At 39.5% G+C, this 20,253-nt stretch overlaps 1 pseudogene; it reads left to right on the forward strand.

Moving 5' to 3' along the window:
• The first annotated feature begins 350 nt into the window (after window positions 1-350).
• The window catches only part of LOC147420132 (uncharacterized), a 38,553-nt pseudogene continuing 18,650 nt past the window's right edge, over window positions 351-20,253 (forward strand).

The raw sequence follows: 20,253 nt of genomic DNA on the forward strand, positions 1-20,253 counted from the left end.
GGCTTTTATACCTTAGCCAAGGTTTTTGGTGGTCAAAACTAATAATCTGGGAGCTCTAACTAAAGACAGGTTGATACAATCTGGAAGCTTGTAGCCCCGGCTCATCGATTACAAAGTTTATCCAAAAATAGGAGTTACAATATTCTCGATTCAGCAAAATAATAAAAAAATTTACAAAGAGAGCTCCGAAAAATGGTATTTGAGTTAGCTCGCTGCTAACAAAGAGTAAGAAACCATGTGCAAAGATTGACTTATGACAGTTATGTGGCTCATCATTGTGCATGTATGGCAAAGATTACAGTGGAGGTAGAACACACATGTTTTGAGAATGTTATCAAAGATCTAAAAAAATGGATGAAGAGATGGCTGCACTTGATGCAAATGGAACATGGGAATTGGCTCCTTTATCGACAGGTAAAAAGGAAATTGGATGTAAATGGGTTTACAAAATAAAGCATAATGTTGATGGTAGTGTGAGCAGGTACAAGGCAAGTCTTGTAGCCAAAGGTTATGCACAAATTTACGGGATTGGTTATGAGGAGACATTCATCCCCGTAGCCAAGATGGCTACCATTCATGTGTTTATTATAGTGGTTTCCACATTGAAATGGGTGTTGAAGCAAATGGATGTAAAGAATTGATTTTGTAATAGAGACTTGGAGGACGTTGTGTATATGGAGCAGCCACAAGGTATGCAAATATGAGGCTACTGACCTTGTATGCATGCTAAAGAAAGTGTTGTATGGGCTGAAGTAAGCACCTAGAGCTTGGTATGAGAGGATTGTGGCATACCTCGTCTCATTGGGCTTTGAGATGTTTGATGCACATCACTCATTGTATGTGTGAAAGAATGAGGCAGGAATTGTGATGATATGCATTCATGTGGATGATTTGATTGTTGGAAAGACCTAGAAGATTTGCGGTATTTCTTGGGCATTGAAATTATTCGCACAACAGAGGATGTATGGCTGTCACAAAGGCAATATGCCTTAGACATGTTGAAAAAGTATGTTATGGCTCATTGTAAGCCAAACTTGCAATGCCCTTAGATCAGAATTTGAAGTTGGGAAATGATGCAGGTCAAGTGCTAGAGAATGCTACCATGTATAGAAAGATTGTCACAGGCAGCTTGACCTACTTGACTATCTCACGTCCAGACTTGAGCTATACAATTGGATTGGTGAGTTAGTTTATGCAGTCTCCCAGGAAACCATGCTTCAATGCGTTGAGGTGAACTTTGCGCTATGTGAGTGCTACTTTGGATTATGTACTCTTTTATAGGGTTGATGTGGAGTTGCATCTCTATGGCTACACAAATGCGAATTGGGTTGGTAATACATACATCGTAGGTCTACCATTGGATTCATGTTTTCACTTGGGAGTGTTGTTATCACATGGAGCAACAAGAAGCAAGCTATGATTTATCTTTCAAGTACATAGGTAGAGTAAAGGGATTCTGTAGTGGCGGCATCTGAGGCAGCATGGTTGGGATTGCTACTTTATGAATTTGGAGTACAGGTACAAAGGCCGATTGTCATCTATTGTGACAATCAAAGCAACATACAGTTGGCACAAAACCCAATGTTTCATGCTAGGAAAAGCACATGGAGGTGCACGACCACATCATCAGAGAGAGGGTCTTGGCAAGCGACATCACCCTTGAGTATGTGGCAACGGATGAGCATGTTGCAGATATCTTCAGAAATGCCATTGGAGTGGTGAAGCTACGAAAATTTTGAGTGATGCTTGGCATACGGGAGATGGCATTGAGCTTGAGGGGTAATGTTGAGATGTCAAGCTCAACATGTATGACACCTGGATGACTACCACCAACAATGATCATCACGGGCGCGTCTTGGTGGGTACGGATATCTTTGTCAATCATACTACAGTTGTACTACACCAAGGTGGTCTACCTGCCAGAGTGATGGCACACTTATGTACTCACCTCACTCACTAGCGATTTACACTAGACTTTTGTACTAGTTTCATTTTAGGTTTTATTTTCCTTATGTTTTGTAGACCTCTTATCTTGAGTTAGTGAAGAAGAAGAAGTATAGTCTTTTGCCTCCATCTTTGTGAGTGTGTGTGCTTGCAATAGCTCAAGATCTCTCCTTTCTAGAGAGAATGGTGCAGTTATCAAGTAACCATGATATGTTTAGACACAGCTTCTCTTCATTAAAGTCCAAAGGGTGGGATGAGTGTGTCTTTTTAATCCAACTAGGTTTTTTGGAAAGAGAAATGTAAAAGAAACCCTTCTTCCTAGCATTAATATAAGCTAGTTTGATAACCTATGATAGTACATCTTTAATCCCAAGATCTCCTTCTATGGGAATATTCTCATAACGCTGAGTAATATCTGCTATAAAAAGATGAAAAATCTATTAAGGGAGGTTAAAGAGAAACCTCTGTAGAGTTCTTTGTTATCTATAAGGGGTTATAGTGTATCTATAGAAAGTTATAGCAGATTTTTTGTTTAGAAGCACAGACTAGTTCAAACTCTGCTAATATAAGGTCCATACAAAGAGTGATATCTTTGGTGACATCTGTAAAGATGCCATTCGAGGCATCAGATATCCATCTGAATTTATGTTTATGAATTTTATAGGTGGGAAAAAGTATGGGTAGTTTAGTATCCTGAAGAGAATAACCCAGATTTTCTAAGTGTCTTGAGATGTTATTGGTAACCTCTTGTAGGGATGTGTTAATTTTTATGAATTCCTTCCCAGATACCCGAGAATGTGCTGCTTTCCAAGCTAAGTTTTTGCAAATCAGAGTGGGACAATTAGAGCTTTTATCCAGACCTACTATGAACCAATTTTTTGATAATCTTTGAAATTCATGAGCCAGTTGTGGTGTTATCCCAGAGCTATCTGTAGATAACCATTTTCTAGGTACGTGTGTGATTTTTTTGAAAAAACATTCTTCCACAACTTTGGTCAAGTCCACTAGGATTGTCTTCTCCAGTCGGAGAGAACTGACAAGGTCAGATAAGCAGCTAAGTAAAGCTGATAAAGCGAGATATGGGTTTTTGGGAAAGTTAGGTATGTTATTAAGCCTAGAAGATGAAAATAGGGCAAGCTCATGCTGATATTGTACATAGAGTATAGGAAGTTGGGCTATGTACTGGAAAATCAAATTAACACCATCTTTTGAATCCTTGTCCAAGGTAGCCAAAATCTTGACCCAATCATTAAAAGATAACATGTGCAAGATAGACATCTTTTTGTCTATGGTAAGAGCCGAATCATATATTAATCGAGAAGTATCCAAGTTGCCAATACATCTGAGGACAAGAGATGTTGCCATAGAGAGGGGTTCAGACGATAATTCCAAGCCTTGTGAGAGAGCAAGGGTCTACAATATACAAAATAGTTAGTAAGGCTATGACTACTTATGGCAGTAAGTAACACAACATTTGGCCTTTCTTGCCAAGAAAGGTCAAGTTCTAACTGCGAAGGCATTTTTTGGAGTATGGTCTTTTAGGTAAAACTTAATTTGCTCTAGAATCCTTCTATGATTATTTGGGTTGTATTTTACTTTTATGCGGGCTGTCATTCTAAAGTGTTTGTGATCCTGAAAGGAAATATAAACATAAATATGATAAGTCTTGTAGATTGGTCCTGCAATCCTTAAACCGGCAAAGTCAGAGACTATAATAGCCATGAGCAGCAAACCAAAAAAATAGTCTATGAGGGACCACCTAGCACCAGCCAACCAGTAAAGGGATTATAGACTGTGGGTCCAACTTAGAACTAAGTTTCAAAACTAGTTTCTAAAGCCATTTCTCCATAAGAATGGAAAAACCTTATGTTTAGGACATGTGTGCAGCTGTTTTAACATAAATAATAAGACATATTTGAACTTTTACATTCAAAAGACAGCTGGCTCTAGAGAAAGGAAAATGATAAGAAAAAAACAACTCAGTCTTAGAATTATCTTTGTACAATGTTTATAAGAATGAAGCCTCATTCCAGTATACAGATATCATAAGTACTTCCCTCGCAGTAGGTGTAAGTGTAATCATGTGTAGACAACTACTTTAAGCCAAAAAAACTTCCAAGATAAGATAGAGTTGTTACCTGCATCCATCAAAACAAGACAACAGATATGTTAGCCTTGGATGTGTTTTACAGGTATCAATGGACTATACCAATTGTTATCCATGTCCATCTTACAACTTTTCTAACTTACAAGCTTGTCCAAAGTATTCATGTGCTCCATATATATATATAAATTTTTATTACCCCAAAGTTTATATTTTAGCATAAATATTATTTTGACTAGAAGTCCATAACCCCTTCTAATTCAAGTGTCTTATCCCCTCATCAACATCTTCATCAGTTTTTTTGTTTTTTCCTTTGCCAGATTAGTGAAGCCCCATCACATGAAGTCATAACATAAGCCTAAAAAAATTCCCTTAATAGTTCAAGAATATCAAACTTGTCTTTGTTTATTTAGGACAGATAGAGTTTATGCCCATTAGGGTTCATGAAATCCAATCCTTCCCAAGTTTGTATGTCACTTACATTAATTACACATCTCTTAGCAAGCCAAGTGGCAGAAAACCCTTGTGATATCCATTCGGACCGAATGTCAAACCATGAAGTAAAAGGAATAGATGCCTTTATGGTTTTTTTTTCCAAACTATACCCGTCCATGTGAATGTAAAAAAATGTATTGTATCATCTCATTAAAACAACCAGTAATGAACAAGTCCAACATGAGTATGCAACCGGGGCATACCCCCAAAAAAACCCCAAAAACTATATGAAAAAAATCCAACATTAGTACGCAGCTAGGCCAAACCCCAATATTCAACTAGCCAGTATTTTGCGTGCCCTGTAACTACTACCAGTAACAAGTCCAAAACCAGTAAACACCAGGGGTATACCCCCTCATCCTAAAAGATTTTTTTGAACAGTATGCACCATCAGTACGTCAGGTGACCATCAACAGAGTATTGTATTGTCAAGTCAAGCTTGAAGCGGTAGGAATCACTATAACATACCCCAATAGTTTTAATTTAAATCAATGGACAGTTTACGCAGAGTAATAAAAAATCAGATTTTTATCAAGTCAAGTGGCAACAACCATTATGCCACACCCCAATATTTAAGGAGCACCTTTAATCAAACCAATGAACTGTATTACACAAAGCTACTCAGAACCAAAACTTAGTTGCTGGACCATAGCTTGCCAACAAGTAATTAATGGTCCATGTAGGCCTTCCAAAATCATGTCTACTATCATGAATTGTGTCAAGCAATGCACCACATAGGCAAAGTCCTATGAGATAGAGTGGTGATGTGGGAAGAGAGGTGGAGCGTTGATAAAGAACCACTAGATACGGCTTTTGATTCAAAATCTAAAAGTCTTTTATGGAACTCGGGTGCTTTGAAACAAGAGAGAATACACTGTGTGGTAGTAGGTGGAATTGGAACCTCTATTTTCAAGTAAAGCCCAGTTTTGGTAGAGAGGAGATCCATCTTGCCTGCTATGATGAAACTCATATTAGTATGCATTTAGTTAAAATTTAGGTACTTACAGGATCACTCGACCAAGAGTGATCAGGGAGACAATATGGTGTGTGTGTTTATTATCAAAATTCCCTTTGATATACAAACTGTATAATTAAATTATATTAAACACCAACAAAGTACAAAACATTTGTGATATACTACAAACCATTTTTATTAATAATGATCCAAATACAACAATATGGTAACAAGGTTGTGGCAATGAATCCTTTAAACAACAATACTAAAGATTAACCTGCCACCATCCAACAAGACAGATGTATTAGAACACACTCTGACAGTATTAAACACCAACAAAGTACAAACCATTTGTGATGTACGGCAAACCATTTTTATTAATAATGATCCAGATACAACAATTTGGTAACAAGGTTGTGGTGATGAATCCTTTAAAGAACAATACTGAATATTATACATGCCACCATCCAACAACACAGATGTAAAAGAACACACTCTGACATTGCAAGAAGATAGGTACAATGCAACTTCAGCCGCTTGTTATCGCTGTTAATCCCAAAAAAAAAAACCCGCACACTAAATGTCAGTACATTTCATTCTGGATATTGTACAACTTTCTTGGCCAGTCGGGCAAGATATGGTCTAGTTCTCAAAATTGGTATTTTATGATTAGTTACAAGGTAAACATGTTCCTTGTTTTTACGCTCTAAGACCATTTTCCTATTGATAGTTGCCATTTTGGCTGGGTTTGTACAAGTATGCATCCTAGTTGTAAGTTTGTGAGTAAAATCCATGGTACTAGCTTTTTCCTAAAAAACACATCTATTCATGAGATATTGGCAACCACTGTAATGTGTTATACAGGCAGAAATTAGAAATATATCCTATGTTCATTGCAGAACTTCAATAAAATATAAGCAAATTAACTTCTATGTCTAACAAAGGACTCTCTATTTATGACAAATACTTCCAGCATAATGTTTTCTTCCATTACAGACCAAGAATAGTCATATGCCTCACACTCCAAGCTGAGAGTATGTTACTCTATGTGAACCAGTATAAGGGTTAATTATATTATCATACATTAACATTACCATATCTGTATAAAAAAAATTACAGCACTTTGTTTGTAATTAGTATAAATTCTATAAAAAAAACCATATATCAACAATATGACACTTCATGTGTTGTGTTCAATCCACATCGGCAACCTCAATTATACCCATGTATGGTGTAACCCATATTAAAGTAAGAATTCCAGCCATTTGCTCTTTTTTGTCAATTTGTAATATACCCTCTTCTATACCATGCTTTCATGCCCAATTACCATATAAATATACAAGCATATTTTCAAGTAAAGTGCCAAAAAACGACCACTAAATAGATCCCGGAAGCAGCCAGAATGGCCATCCTCTTTATGAAAACCCAGCTATACTTTTGAGATCCACCCACATTAAAGATGTGTACTCCAAATAGTTACATATTTCTTAACCCGATTACACACAAATCCCAAAATGTCTTATTTAGGGAAAGTGATGAGTATGCGTTTGTGAAACAAAGTATACATTAAGAACGAGCAAAAATCGTATGCAGCTTTACATGCAGATTTATTTGGCCTTTCTTGCTAGCTAGGCTTATGAGTTTGAAAGGAAGAAATCTATGAAAAAAACAATGAGTGTGTGTATGTAATATGCTAGACAAAGGCTAGTAATTAAATCCCATAAGCAGTCAGTACGGCAATCCTCCTTATGAAAAAAACCAGCAGTATTTTAAAGATCCACAAAGATTAATGAAGTGTATTTAGTTATAAAAAATTCTCTCATTTAGCTTATTGAGTGTGTGTTTATGAAACCACGTATACATTAAGAACAAAAAAAAACCGTATGCAATATAACATGTAGAATCTAAGTATTAGTCGACTTTTATGCTAGTTAGACTTAGAGAGGCAGAAATCTATGGAAACCACCATGTGTGTGTGTGAGAGAAAACTACTTTCCAAACCATGTGTGTGTGAGCAAACTACTTTCCAAACGATCCTAGCATGTAAGAAACCTACCTGTTGATTCGAAACAGTGGCCATTTGTATGTATGCGAATGTACGTAACCGGAGTAAAAAGCCTTCCACGCCGGAAGTACAAGGGTAACCAGAGCTTGAGAGGTTAGTTTTGATGTAGATAGCGATGAGACCACCCGGGTGTGTGTGTGTGTGTGTGTACTCTCTTGCAAGTGTGTGTGTGTGTGTGTGTGTGTGAGAGAGAGAGAGAGAGAGAGAGAGAGAGAGAGAGAGAGAGAGAGAGAGAGAGAGAGAGAGAGAGAGAGAGAGAGAGAGAGAGAGAGAGAGAGAGAGAGAGAATAGGCATGAAGAAGTATGAGATTATCACTACCGGATGCGCAGATGCTCTGCAATAGAGGGTTTATGCATGTACAGACTTCGCAAGGCACAAGGTCGAGTGCTCCTGTTTTTCATGTGTATAAATAATAAGAACAGAGCATGCGATGGAAGTATCTACCAATTGGGTAGTATTAAGTACACATACCATTTTTAAGTAGGGTTCCATTTTCCGTTGCAAGCCCCGAATAATGAGAAAACACAAGGAGTATGGTAAGCCATAACTAATCAGAGCTATATTCAGTTGGAGACAACTTGCACAAGGGTAGGCCAACAAAAGTATCCAAAACCATCTCGGTTATAAGTAACAACCCAAATAGGAATCATTGATCTAGGGGTGTAAAAAGAACATTTATTGGACTGCATATTTTCAATTCCATTTACAAGGTAGTGTGGTTAACCAAATAAGCACTTCTTGAGATTTATCATTTCTCCAATCCCGGTAACTGTCCAATCATATGTTGCCCAACGGATTTCCCATGGACCCAGTACTCCCTGAGGCAATGTTTGCTTGTTTCTGCAATTAATTAATCATGTTAGATATAAGATATCCAAAATATTCCAATATAATAACTTGTATTTGGTTTTTCACGTCAAAACATGTATGGTATTTACTGTGTACTTATTTGTGATTCCTGTAGATAATCAAAATTCTACAAAATATTATGAGGGTGTGTGTGAATGTGTGTGTGTGTGTGTGTGTGTGTGTGTGTGTGTTTGAATCATGTTTGTATTTTTAGGGTCCAAGCCTTGCTAGAATATGTAAACTGACTATGCACAAAGTTGCTCCTCTGTTAAGTCACCAGAACACACCAATGTTATGAGTGTGTGTGTGTTTGTTTGTGTGTGTGTGTGCATGTGCGTGTGCGTGTGCGTGTGTTTGTGTGTGTGTGTGTGTGTGTGTGTGTGTGTGTGTGTGAGAGAGAGAGAGAGAGAGAGAGATAAACAACCATAAATTCCAGAAATTTCATTTGTTAGCTATACCATATTCCATTTCTATAGTTTGCTTCCTACTTTTTTTTGGAATCTAGCTTTAAAAACCCACGATGACCCACCTTGGATTTTGGTCATGGGGGTCGTATATTTCAAATGGATATGCATCTACATATACACTCCACATACATGAGAGTGAAAATCACCGTGAAAAGCACCATGCCATTGTTAGCATGCAAATGAGAAGGAAAATGAATGCCCCAATAGCCTTGCACGAGTCACACCGTCGGAAGGAAGAACTATTGCACGGTCAAAAACATCTGTGGTGGTAACCACCTGTGGGAATTTATGAAAAATCCTCCAAGCATGAGACACACTTGAAATTTAAAAAAATCTAGGACATCATGACAAAGCTCGTCTCATGGAGATGTCCATAGAGTATCCATAAGCAAAAAACAGATGAAAGATGAAGAAGTTATGTTCGCCCGAAACTGGGGGTGTTCTCTCTCTTGCTCAAAAATGAGCTCTCTGGAAGTTGTGCAGGTGTTGCAGCCTTCCCTTGTCGCATGCACTCACAATCACCTTCTAAGTTGAGACCGCCCACTTCGGATGCTCATAATTCATGATGTACAAGTCCAATTCACGAGCTGTAAAGCATGGCTGAAAATACTTATTAAAAACCATGTTTTGGGGACTCAAACAACCCAAAACATCAGCACCCAAGCTTGGCAAAATCACACCTTAGTACATGAATTTCTACACGGCCACTTCCAAAACTTGCAGGGCTAAGTACACATATATAGATGAGGCTAGTGGGCAAGATTTTTGGCATGACTTAGTGACTTTTTGCTCATCCAAACAATGCCTGACATAGCTTTTCAACCCCCCCTTTCCTGCTTGATCATTCGTAACAAGCAGAGGTTCCTAGGGTGAACAATTACTGCATCTCATCGCAGAAACCTCATCTACATCCTCAGATGTTTCCACACTCTCTTCCTTTATTGATAGCATCTCATCTGTCACAATTTTCATCAAACATGCCAAGTATTTATTTGGTCTATAACCATTAACACGATATTTATGTTGTGCACAACTCAAATCAGCCAACTGATATGTGCGATTATCAAATTTGTTCATAACAGTAAAAGGACCTTCCCATTTGATTTGAAACTTCTTCTGAAAGGTATTGTCCAACTTACTATTGTATCGCAAAACCAAATCACCCTTTTCATTTTTCTTATCCTCCACATATTCATTGGCTTTTAGGTGAGCCTTCTTTGATACTTCCTCATAGTAGCTCAAAGTTAAAACTCTGTCCAATTACAAACATTGTAAATCCAACAGCCTTTTTTGCCAGGCATTTGTTTGCTCTTCATTTCCTAATGACAATAACTTGAGTGCAGGAATCTCCACTTCAATTGTCAATAAAGCTTCGTTTCCATAAACCAAGTGATAAGGAGAAAATCCTGTGCTCTTTTTGATAGCAGTTTTGTAGGCCCATAATGAACAGGGCAACTCTAAATTCCAAGTCTTCCCATGTTTCTGGATCATCTTTGTCAAGATCTTTACCAACTCTCCATTGAATCTCTCATTGAGACCATTGCATTGTGTATAATAAGGAGAAATGTACCTATGCTATATATTGAGCTTCTCGCATAAGAAATCAAACAGTTCTCCTCTAAATCCTAGTCCTCTATCAGAAAGTAGCTCTAGGGGTACACCAAATTTGCAGCATATATGCTCATAAACAAATTTCCCCATCTCCTTATTGGTAGTCTCTTTGACAACCTTGGCTTTTGCCCATCGTGACAAGTAATCCACTGCTGTTAAAATGTAAGCATTTCTTTTGCTAGTCATAGGTAAGGGTCCAATAGCATCAAGACCCCATTTTTCAAACACATCAAAAGCTAGAATTTTCTGTCACAATTTGGGCTTCAAAATCTCTTTCCCATCTTCTGGCAAGGCAAACATGACTTGCACAATTGATTAACACCCTGTTGAATGCTTGGCCATACATAACCTTCTTGCAAAATTTTATGCAACATGATCTTCATGGCAAAATGGCCTCCACAAGATCCCTCATGATTTTCTTCCAAGATCTTGTAAGTTTCCCCTTTCCAGGGTGGCACACAACGCAAAACTAAATCACTTCCTTTCATGTACAACACATCATCAAGCATTTTGTATTTCTTGGTTTTTCTTATAAATGCATACTTTTTGGAAGATGGTAAACCTTCAGGTAGGATACCTGTCAACAAAAAATCCATCTCCTTTGATAAGACTTCTCTCCCATGATATAAAGGGGAATTTGTCTTCAGCACAAACACACAAGTGATCATTTCTTGGGCAGCATCATGAGCTTCTTCATTTTGAGACCTCTCGATATGTTGCAAACTCCATGCTTCAAACTTTTTGAGCAATGATTTCACCTTGAAGCATAAATTCTTCAATTTGGGATTCTTATTCTTCCATACTCCCAATACTTGCTTCACGACCAATAAGGAATCTCCTTTGATATGTAAGCATCTAATTCCCAATTGTAAGCAAATGTGCAAACCATTCTCAAGAGCCATGGACTCTGCTTCATTGTTACTCTTTGCATCAAGTTTTAGCCCTTGCTTCCTTACAAGTTTTCCTTGTGCATCATAAATGACGACCCCTCCAGAAGCAGCATCATGATTTCTTTGATAAGAACCATAAAAGAATAATAGTGAAGCATCAAAAATAGCAAGAGTCTCGACTTTCTTCTTTTGCACCACTTCTTCTTTAACCAAAACAAGAGCGTCTTTATAAGTGAGTAAATCTACCAGGGTAGCCCGAGTACTCTGCTCCACCAAAAAGGTGAACTGAAACTCTTGAAGTTCAATAACCCATCTCATCATTGTTTTTTATATATTTGAATTATTGAACAGTTGGGGAAGCAATGAATAACTAGTGAGAAAGGTGAATGACTTTTGCAGCAAGTAGTGTCTGAATCGTCTACAAGCATAAACCATACTGGTCATCACCAATTCAATTTCAGAGAAATCTCTTTCATGAGGAGTATTCACTCTGCTAACATAATGAACAGGCTTCATATATTGAGATTCCTTCCCCTTTTGCAATAACATGGCCCCAATGGAATCATCTCCTACTGATGGGTTAACATAAAACTCATTTACCCAGTCAAGAGCTTGCATAATTGGCAGCGTAATCAAAACCTCTTTGACTCTATCAAAAACATCCTCACACAACCCCATGGCGTGATAAGAGTAGTCTTTTTTCGGTCTTTAGGATCAAGGATAAGCTGGAAATATCCTGAATAACCATCACAGACATTATATCTTCAAAGCCAGCCGCCGCTGCATCTAAAAGTTGATCAATGAAAGGCAAAGGATAAGGATCTTTCTTGGTAACTGCAATGGCTTGTAATCAACATAGACTCTCCAACACCCTCTTTTTTTGGAGTGACCATGTTACCACCAAGCAACCACCTTTTCTGTAGCCATGGGTCGGGCTTGTCGGACCCACTAGTAGTGTATTATGTTATTGGCCGGGCTTGTTGGTCAGGTAGGAATGGTTAAGAGTGATCGCCGATGAGAGGTGCACTCTAAAATTGAAACCTATAATGTTTGGGTAAGATTGGCTAAGTGTGGGCGTCCAAATGTGGACGGACAAGCCCATATAAAAGTCAATCTAAAACTAAAATACCTCATTCTCCAATTTGTGCAATGCAAGAAGAGTGATCTTGCTCCATCTCCTTCTCGGTCTCCTTTGTGTACTAGTGTCTGCGTGTGCTTGAGAGAGAGAGAGAGAGAGAGAGAGAGAGAGAGAGAGAGAGAGAGAGAGAGAGAGAGAGAGAGAGAGAGAGAGAGAGAGAGAGAGAGAGAGACAAAGAAAGAGTGCGTGTGTGATTGAGCATTGTGGCGGCATGACAGCGGCGAGGTGGTTGAGCGCAGTACAGCGGCGGCTCCCTCTTCTTTGCAACGAGGAATCCTCCACGACAGCAAGCATAGAGTGGTGAGTGACACACCATTGTCATCTTTGAGCTTACTAGTTTAGGCTAGTTGCGTGCTTGGAGCCATTTGTGGCTCGCACACAGTGTTAGGCAAGTCCCTTGCTTCAATACGTGCAACAGAAGCCCACATTTTTGTCGCCGTTGCCGAGGAATCACCCTGCACTAAGCTCAAGAGGCATTGTGTGCTTCTTCTGTGAGTGTTTGTGTTAGGAAGGAAGAGGAACAAGAAGAAGTTATTTTCTGCAAGTTTTTATTTCCTACATAATCTCTGTTTTTTGCCAATTTCTGCTTGCACATAATCTTTTGCACAATTAGTAGTTAGTGTCTTAGTAGTGAATGAGTAAGTAGATAAGACAGTTAGCTTGTTTTCTGCCAATGTCTGCTTTTACACAGTCTTCTTTATTTGCAAAGTTAATAGTTAGTGTGTTAGCTAGTGAATGAGTAAGCAGTTAGCAAAGTAGGTAGCTTCACTGTCAGTTAGTAGTTAGCAGATTAGTTAAGCTTAGTTAGCAGAGTAGTTAGCTGTAGAGGAGATAAGGTTAGGTTAGTTAGGAGAGTAGGTAAAGGTTTAGTGTGTGTGTGGCCCCAAAAAGGCCACCAAAACTGTGTGCGGTAATCGCCTAACTTTATATATATATATATATATATATATATTATAATAAATAAATAAATAAATAAAACACGCTCGGGATATTTGGGACCAAAAAGAAACTTGGGAATTAAAATAAAAAACATTATCCTAAAAGGAAGGGATCGGGATCATTCCCCAAGTCCAGGCCCAGGCCCCATGCCTTAGTCCTCAGTCCTATGATATCTTTTGAGCCAGCAGAGGATCACACCCACATTTTTGCTCCACACTCATCATTTTTGTAACCATTGATTGTAATAAATGTTTTTTCGACATTGATTTTGAATGGAGCCATTCATTAAGTAACGGGACTCAATTGAGTTTCCAGCTTGTAATCCCGAAGTAATTTCACTCGCTGATGTAATTAGTTAGAGATGTTCTCACCTCCAAGGCTAAGGTATATAAGCCAAAGTTTTTGTAACCTAAAAAAGATTCAGATTATTAATCAAAGTGAGTTTTTGAGCGCCGTGACTGTGTCTGAGAGAGAGAGAGAGAGAGAGAGAGAGAGAGAGAGAGAGAGAGAGAGAGAGAGAGAGAGAGAGAGAGAGAGAGAGAGAGAGAGAGAGAGAGAGAGAGAGAGAGAGAGAGAGTCTTATCTACTTGCTACGCGAGCTACGGAGCCGCCATTGGAGAAGCGACACCGCCATTATGTTCGCAACGACGAGAGCTACGCACAGATACCAAGAGTGCGCGCTATCGGCTTCTATGTGTGGTAAGTTCCTACGAGCTTCGGTGTGAGTTTTCTTCCAACTCGTGTGTCGGAATAGAGCGTGCAGCATATCTATAGAACCACAACGAGTAGAGCTACACATTAGTACCATCGGGGTCAAGTTTCGGTCACCTGTATTTTTCGGCCTATCTTCATACGCGTTTACCGCACGGACTGGTTATAGGCTGATTTTGCAGTTCAAGTCTTTAGGGTGTTGTTCTTACCTAGTGTATAGACTTCCCCTTGAGTTTGAGATCGATTCAATGATTCTAGATCCTGTTTCGTATAGCATTCGTTCGTAGTACGGATTTCAGTCACTTGCGTATTTTAGAACTTAGATTTGATTTCCTTAGTAGTGATTGTCATTAGAAGGTCGAGTAGGTGATTTGACACCCACCTAGTTGTTTCCATGCGCCTGCGGGTCAAGCTCCGTCCTCGTCTGACAAATTCTGTTGTTGGTTGAGTTCTCGCTATTTAGCTTCCGCTAGCGGCGTAACCGCCTTAACATTTGGCGCCGCTGCCGGGGACGAGAGCCCTAAGTAGGTGACCTTAGACTAATCCTACGAGGTGAGTCGTATAAACTACTTTGTATACTTTAGTTAGAAAAGATCTAGGAGTGGTGGACTTCGAAGATCTCGAGAGATTCTAGGAAGTGGGGTATTCCTGGGTCTTCCGTGTTGACAGTATTTTTAGTTTAGCTTAGATTTGTTTGTTGTTTTGTTGGTGTTGAGTAGTTGTTGATAGAAGAAGAATTTGCTAGTCCGTGAGTGGCAGTGGATCTCTTTAAAATCACAATTACCAAACCCATTTTATGATTAGGAATAGCTTAGGTAGGACTTCATTTGATCCTGATCTAGAGCTAGTAATCATTGGAGTATTTGCTTGATATGGTTGATTGCATGTTAGATCACTAAACCGTCGAGTTGGTAGTGAAACTTGCAATAAACAAAAGTCAGAGAAATTTTCTGTGTATCTGGGAGTTGCTGAGCACTAGAGAAAGCTTTAGGAAGGATTCTGTGCCAAAAAACTGGAAATTTGCAACTTAAGACATCATACGCGTATGATGTGTAAATGACCAAACAGAGACCAAAACAAAAATTTTGACTTTACCAAAGTGTTCAAAAGGGGGGTTATACCCTAATTTCAACTTAAAACAAGAGCATTAACACTCAAAGAAACCCAAAAAGACAAGTCGGAGTCCTAGAAACGCAAAGAATAGGAAATTTTGGATTCAGATCTTGTTTTTACATTCAAACCTGACAAAAACACTTGAAACTCAATTATAAACATTGGAGAAGGCTTAAAACCAAGAATAGTCAAAATCTGGGACAAAAGACATCATACGCGTATAATGTCTTTTGGCACATCCACTGTTTATTTTTGATATCTGACCTGACAAGATTGTTACAAGCACTGTAGGAAGCATAAATATCAAGTCTTGACCCAAATTGATGAAAAAGACATCATACGCGTATGATGTCTTTGACCTAATTTTGGACATATTTTGATACTTTGCCAACACAGATCCATTGTAATAGCTGTCTAGAGGTTATATTTCAAGTTTCATCCCATTTGGATCACAATTGACCCAAAACAAGTCAAAAGCAGAAAATTGCCAAGAAAAGCCTAAATTAGCCATAACTTGCTCAAACATAGTTCAAACTAAATTTTGTGAGTGGACAGAGCATAAGGGGGCTACTGAGAGTGAGCATAACCAAAATAGTCTAAATCTGTGAAAAAAAGACATCATACGCGTATAATGTCTTTTTCAGCATAACTGCAACAAAATTCTCACTTGATGAAACAGAAGTTGTCCAACTGACAAGATTAAACAATTGACAAAGTATCAATCAGTTTGGATCAATTCTGACCACAAAAACTTGGGGAAAACAAATTGCCGAGACGGAAAAGTTAAAGTCCTTTAGGGGAATTGATGAATTTGAGATCGGGCAGGAATCTCCAGAATAACCAACCAAAACAAGGGGAACAAGCAAGTGTCATATCAACCGAGGGAAGTGTAAACCAAAGTTGGGTGCAACCATTAGAGCCGATCTTTGAAGGAAGTGTCTCTGATACTTCTTCGGAGAGATCTTACGAGATTTTCACCGAACACTTGGAACACTTGAACCTGAACAACAGAGAAAATATGACAGCAGGATCATCAAACCCTTCCGCCACAATGAAGCTATTGTTCATAAAATACCAGTACGACAATGAGCAAGGTGCCAAGATCTACAAAGATGGAATGGACCGCTATTGTGTAAAGATAGAGGAGAGACCTAGTGAGTTCAAGGACTTAGTGCCTGTGAGCTATAGCGGAGATAGATATCTAGATGACGAGGGTACCATGTACTTGGTAGTCCTAAACCCTAACATTGTGGACAAGTGGGGATTGATGGGCACCAAAGCCAAAGTAGATGAAGAACTTGAGGAGAAGGCACCAATAATGAACTTCCCTGATGCAAGGTTAAGAAGAGAGAATGAAACTACAAGGATCAACACTGATAACATCTATGTGGGGCTATACAAATATAATAATGGGGAGCAAGATCTCTATTATAGATGTGAAGAACCCTACACCGGAGAGTTGACAGACCAAAAAAGACTTTATGTCTTTACCTACACAGAGGGATCGGAAGTGAAAATTGCTGCTTACGACAAGTATGGGAGGCAATACTCAACAATGGGCAAGAAAGAATTAGAAGGATATACATACTTTGGGGGACCACTACATCAGTATTATGTTACTTCTAGCTCACAAAGACCAGCACCAACAAATGGAGTGCAAAACCCAATGACAACAAGAGGACAAAGAACTTAGGTTGCTGACTCTTTCAGCCAACCTCCGTACTCGAAGCTTGGACCAATGGGATCATTACATTCCAGAGAGTCAATGGATACGAATCGAGGTAGTGCAGTTCCAATCCCCACATATACCACTCCAGGTCCAAGGTTCGAAGCGGAACCATCACATTTACCTCCTAGTAGTAGATTCAGGGCAGGGGAAACGACAAGGGTAACCCATGAGATCCATGATGCTAGAGAAAGCTTTAGCCGGGACACAGGAGCAATGAGATTGGTAGCAGACCATAGACGTATGAGACCATCTCAAGTAGCCAAGTGTATGCCAAAGAAGTATGGTGGTTCAGGAGATCCGTATGCACATGTGTCACTCTTTAAGCAAGTCTTAAGAGCTGAGCAGATAACCGATTTCCATACACAATACGAGGGATTTGGTCTTACTCTAGAAGGTACGGCATTGACATGGTTTCAACCACTGAACATAGGGGGATTCCATGACATTGACCATTTGCTAAGAGAGTTTGCTGAGGAATTCTCAAAACGAGGGATTAAGCACAATACGGTCTCACAAATATTTGCTTTTAAACAGAGAGAACACGAAAAAGTGAAGGAAGCTTCACTTCGCTTCAAACAATACATTGAGAGATGTCCAGTACGTGAACGACCACAAGATGACAGACTATCTGTTCTCTTTATTGAGGGACTGAGAAACGACACTCTCAAGAAGGACTTGCACTTGAAAGCTTGTACAAGCTTCGAGCAAGTAACGAGAGAGGCATTGTACTTAGTGGATAACTGTACGGTTTATGGAGAGGTGTCAGCGGATACAGATTTTGCATCCAGTAGCTCCTCCTCCGTAGCGAGCGAGACTACCACTAAAAAGAATGTTCAAACAACAACCATGCCAAATGTAGAGCAAATGATAGAAGAGGCTCTAAAAAGGATGGCACCATACCAAAAACCATTGCCAAAACCGCTGAAATGGTGTGCTATTGAGCAAAAATGGACAAATCATCCAACAGAGGAGTGCTATTACAACAAAGGGTATGTAAGGGAGCGTCAGTATGCACCTCCTGCTTAATTAGCACCACCTCAGGTACATCCAGTACCTCGATACCCAACGGGAAATGTACCAGGACCTATGGGGATAGAAAGACCGCAACCGGTATTGGGACAACAACCACCTTTACCAGGAGCAAGACCAGTGGGCATTAGATATGCACCAACCTTAGAGAATCAAGAAGAACAAGCCTTAGTGCCTGTTCAAGCCTATTATGAAGAATCTAGTGCACACATGTCTCCAACTGTGTATTACCCACCAGAAGAACCCAAACAACCAGAACCATGGGGCATGACGGGGAATGTTGGAACCCCAACTGTTACAAGTGCTACTGATGAAGAGAGATACAATTTGGACGCAAGAACATTGATGTTCATAGCTCATGGAGGGTTAACAGGACAAAGACCATCCTATCCACAAAGGACGAATCAAATGGGACCAAGACCAACACTAGGACCCTGTTACAAGTGTGGAGGTGACCATCTGATGAATGTTTGTCCACATACGGAAATCATTAGAATTAACGCTTATTGCACTGAGTGTGGGGTTACTCACTTCATTGAGGATTGTTCAAAGAATCCAAACAAAGTGCAAAAGACGACATTGAATATGCTAGAAACTATTCCTACCAGCAGTGGGTCTGAAAATGAAACTCTGATACCAACGCAAGTTGTTACTAGAGCTCAAGCTAAGAAAACCACGAGAGAACCTGAGAATGGAAAGTTAGCGACTGAAGTGGCTAGTCAAGAACCGCGGAGTCAGAGAAACACATGGAAAGCTAGAAAAGCACGCATGAAGTTGAGAAAAGAACGTGAAGACGCTATTCTAGCTGAGGAACTAAAGCAAACGAAAGAAAGATTAGAAAAACTTGAGAGTCAAAACGGGAAACGAGAGATGAGCCCGGAAAGAACGAAACAAAAGAGTATCAAAGAAACAACGAGCTTAAGCTCAGGGGGATCAGTGCTAGTCGACAAAGTACACGAACCATTGGACGCACTGATGAGAGCTTATGAAGCTAGGTTAAAGAACAACCAAACACAAGAACAGAGGTGGATGACATACCCAAACGCGGAATCGGAAAAGCAAAGACTTGAAATGTGCCAGAGAATGATCGAGACTGCACAAGCCTTATTAGAACCACCAAAAGAAACAATGAATTGTGGAACGGAAAACCCAATTCAGCAAGAGACTATCATTTCACGGGTAGCTGAAAAGACTCCCAGTGCACAAAAGCCTGAAAATACACACAAGGATGACCGCATAGTGTTGAACACAACCGATCAGGAGATAGAGAGTTTTCATCCAGTCATACAGAGGTCTTACGGAAAAGATGAGGATTACAATGAATTTTGGAAACAAGTGAGAGAGGCAAACTTTGCAAACGAGCTAAGTTGCCAAGCTAATCAGAAAAATTGGGAAAAGGACATCAGGAACCCTCCCATAGTGGAATTTGAGGCAGGATCTCAAGTGGACTTGGATCTGCAATCTTACTGGGGAGATGGGGGCTCTGTTAGAACAATGGAGAGCAAACCTCACTCACTGAAAACCTTACCTTCATACTTAGGAGAGTATGAAGCAAAATCCGAGATTAGAGCACTTCCCTCACGAAGAATCTCATCAGAAAAAGTCATGGACTCACAAGGATTGATAGAGATCTTGTCAACACCAGTGACATGCACTATCACTCTAGCTGAGCTTTTGAGGCTAAGACCACATATGTGGACCACTGTAGGAAAATGCTTGGAGAAATTCGAGATAAAAGACCCAACATCGAGACTGAAAGAGGGTATACAAGAGCTGAGCAAACCACAAAAGAATGATAAGCCTGTACCCTTAAACAAGGTCGGAGAGTATTGCGAAGGTGAAGAGGGGAATACAACCTTACCAGTTGAATTCCAAGGAGTAAACACGATGGCAATACTAAACAGCGGAGCTGGGGTAGCCATTGCTACAAAAGAAATCTGGAAAAAATGGGGGAAACCAGCAATAAGGAAGACTAGGTTGAAACTCCAATTAGCAGATGGACACATGGAGAAACCTATGGGGTTATTAGAGAAAGTCGTAGTGACTTCTTGCGGCATTGAATACGAACATACTTTTGCTATTGTCGATTTTGGCAAGGAGAATAACTATGATATCATATTGGGAAGACCATTCATGAGACAGTTGAAAATGGTCCAAGATTGGGGCTACGATCACATATACCTGAGAAATATGGAAACCACTACACGTGTGAA

The sequence above is a fragment of the Adiantum capillus-veneris genome, chromosome 28 (assembly GCF_014529385.1).
Source record: "Adiantum capillus-veneris isolate H3 chromosome 28, ASM1452938v2, whole genome shotgun sequence".
Classification (NCBI taxonomy): Eukaryota; Viridiplantae; Streptophyta; class Polypodiopsida; order Polypodiales; family Pteridaceae; genus Adiantum; species Adiantum capillus-veneris.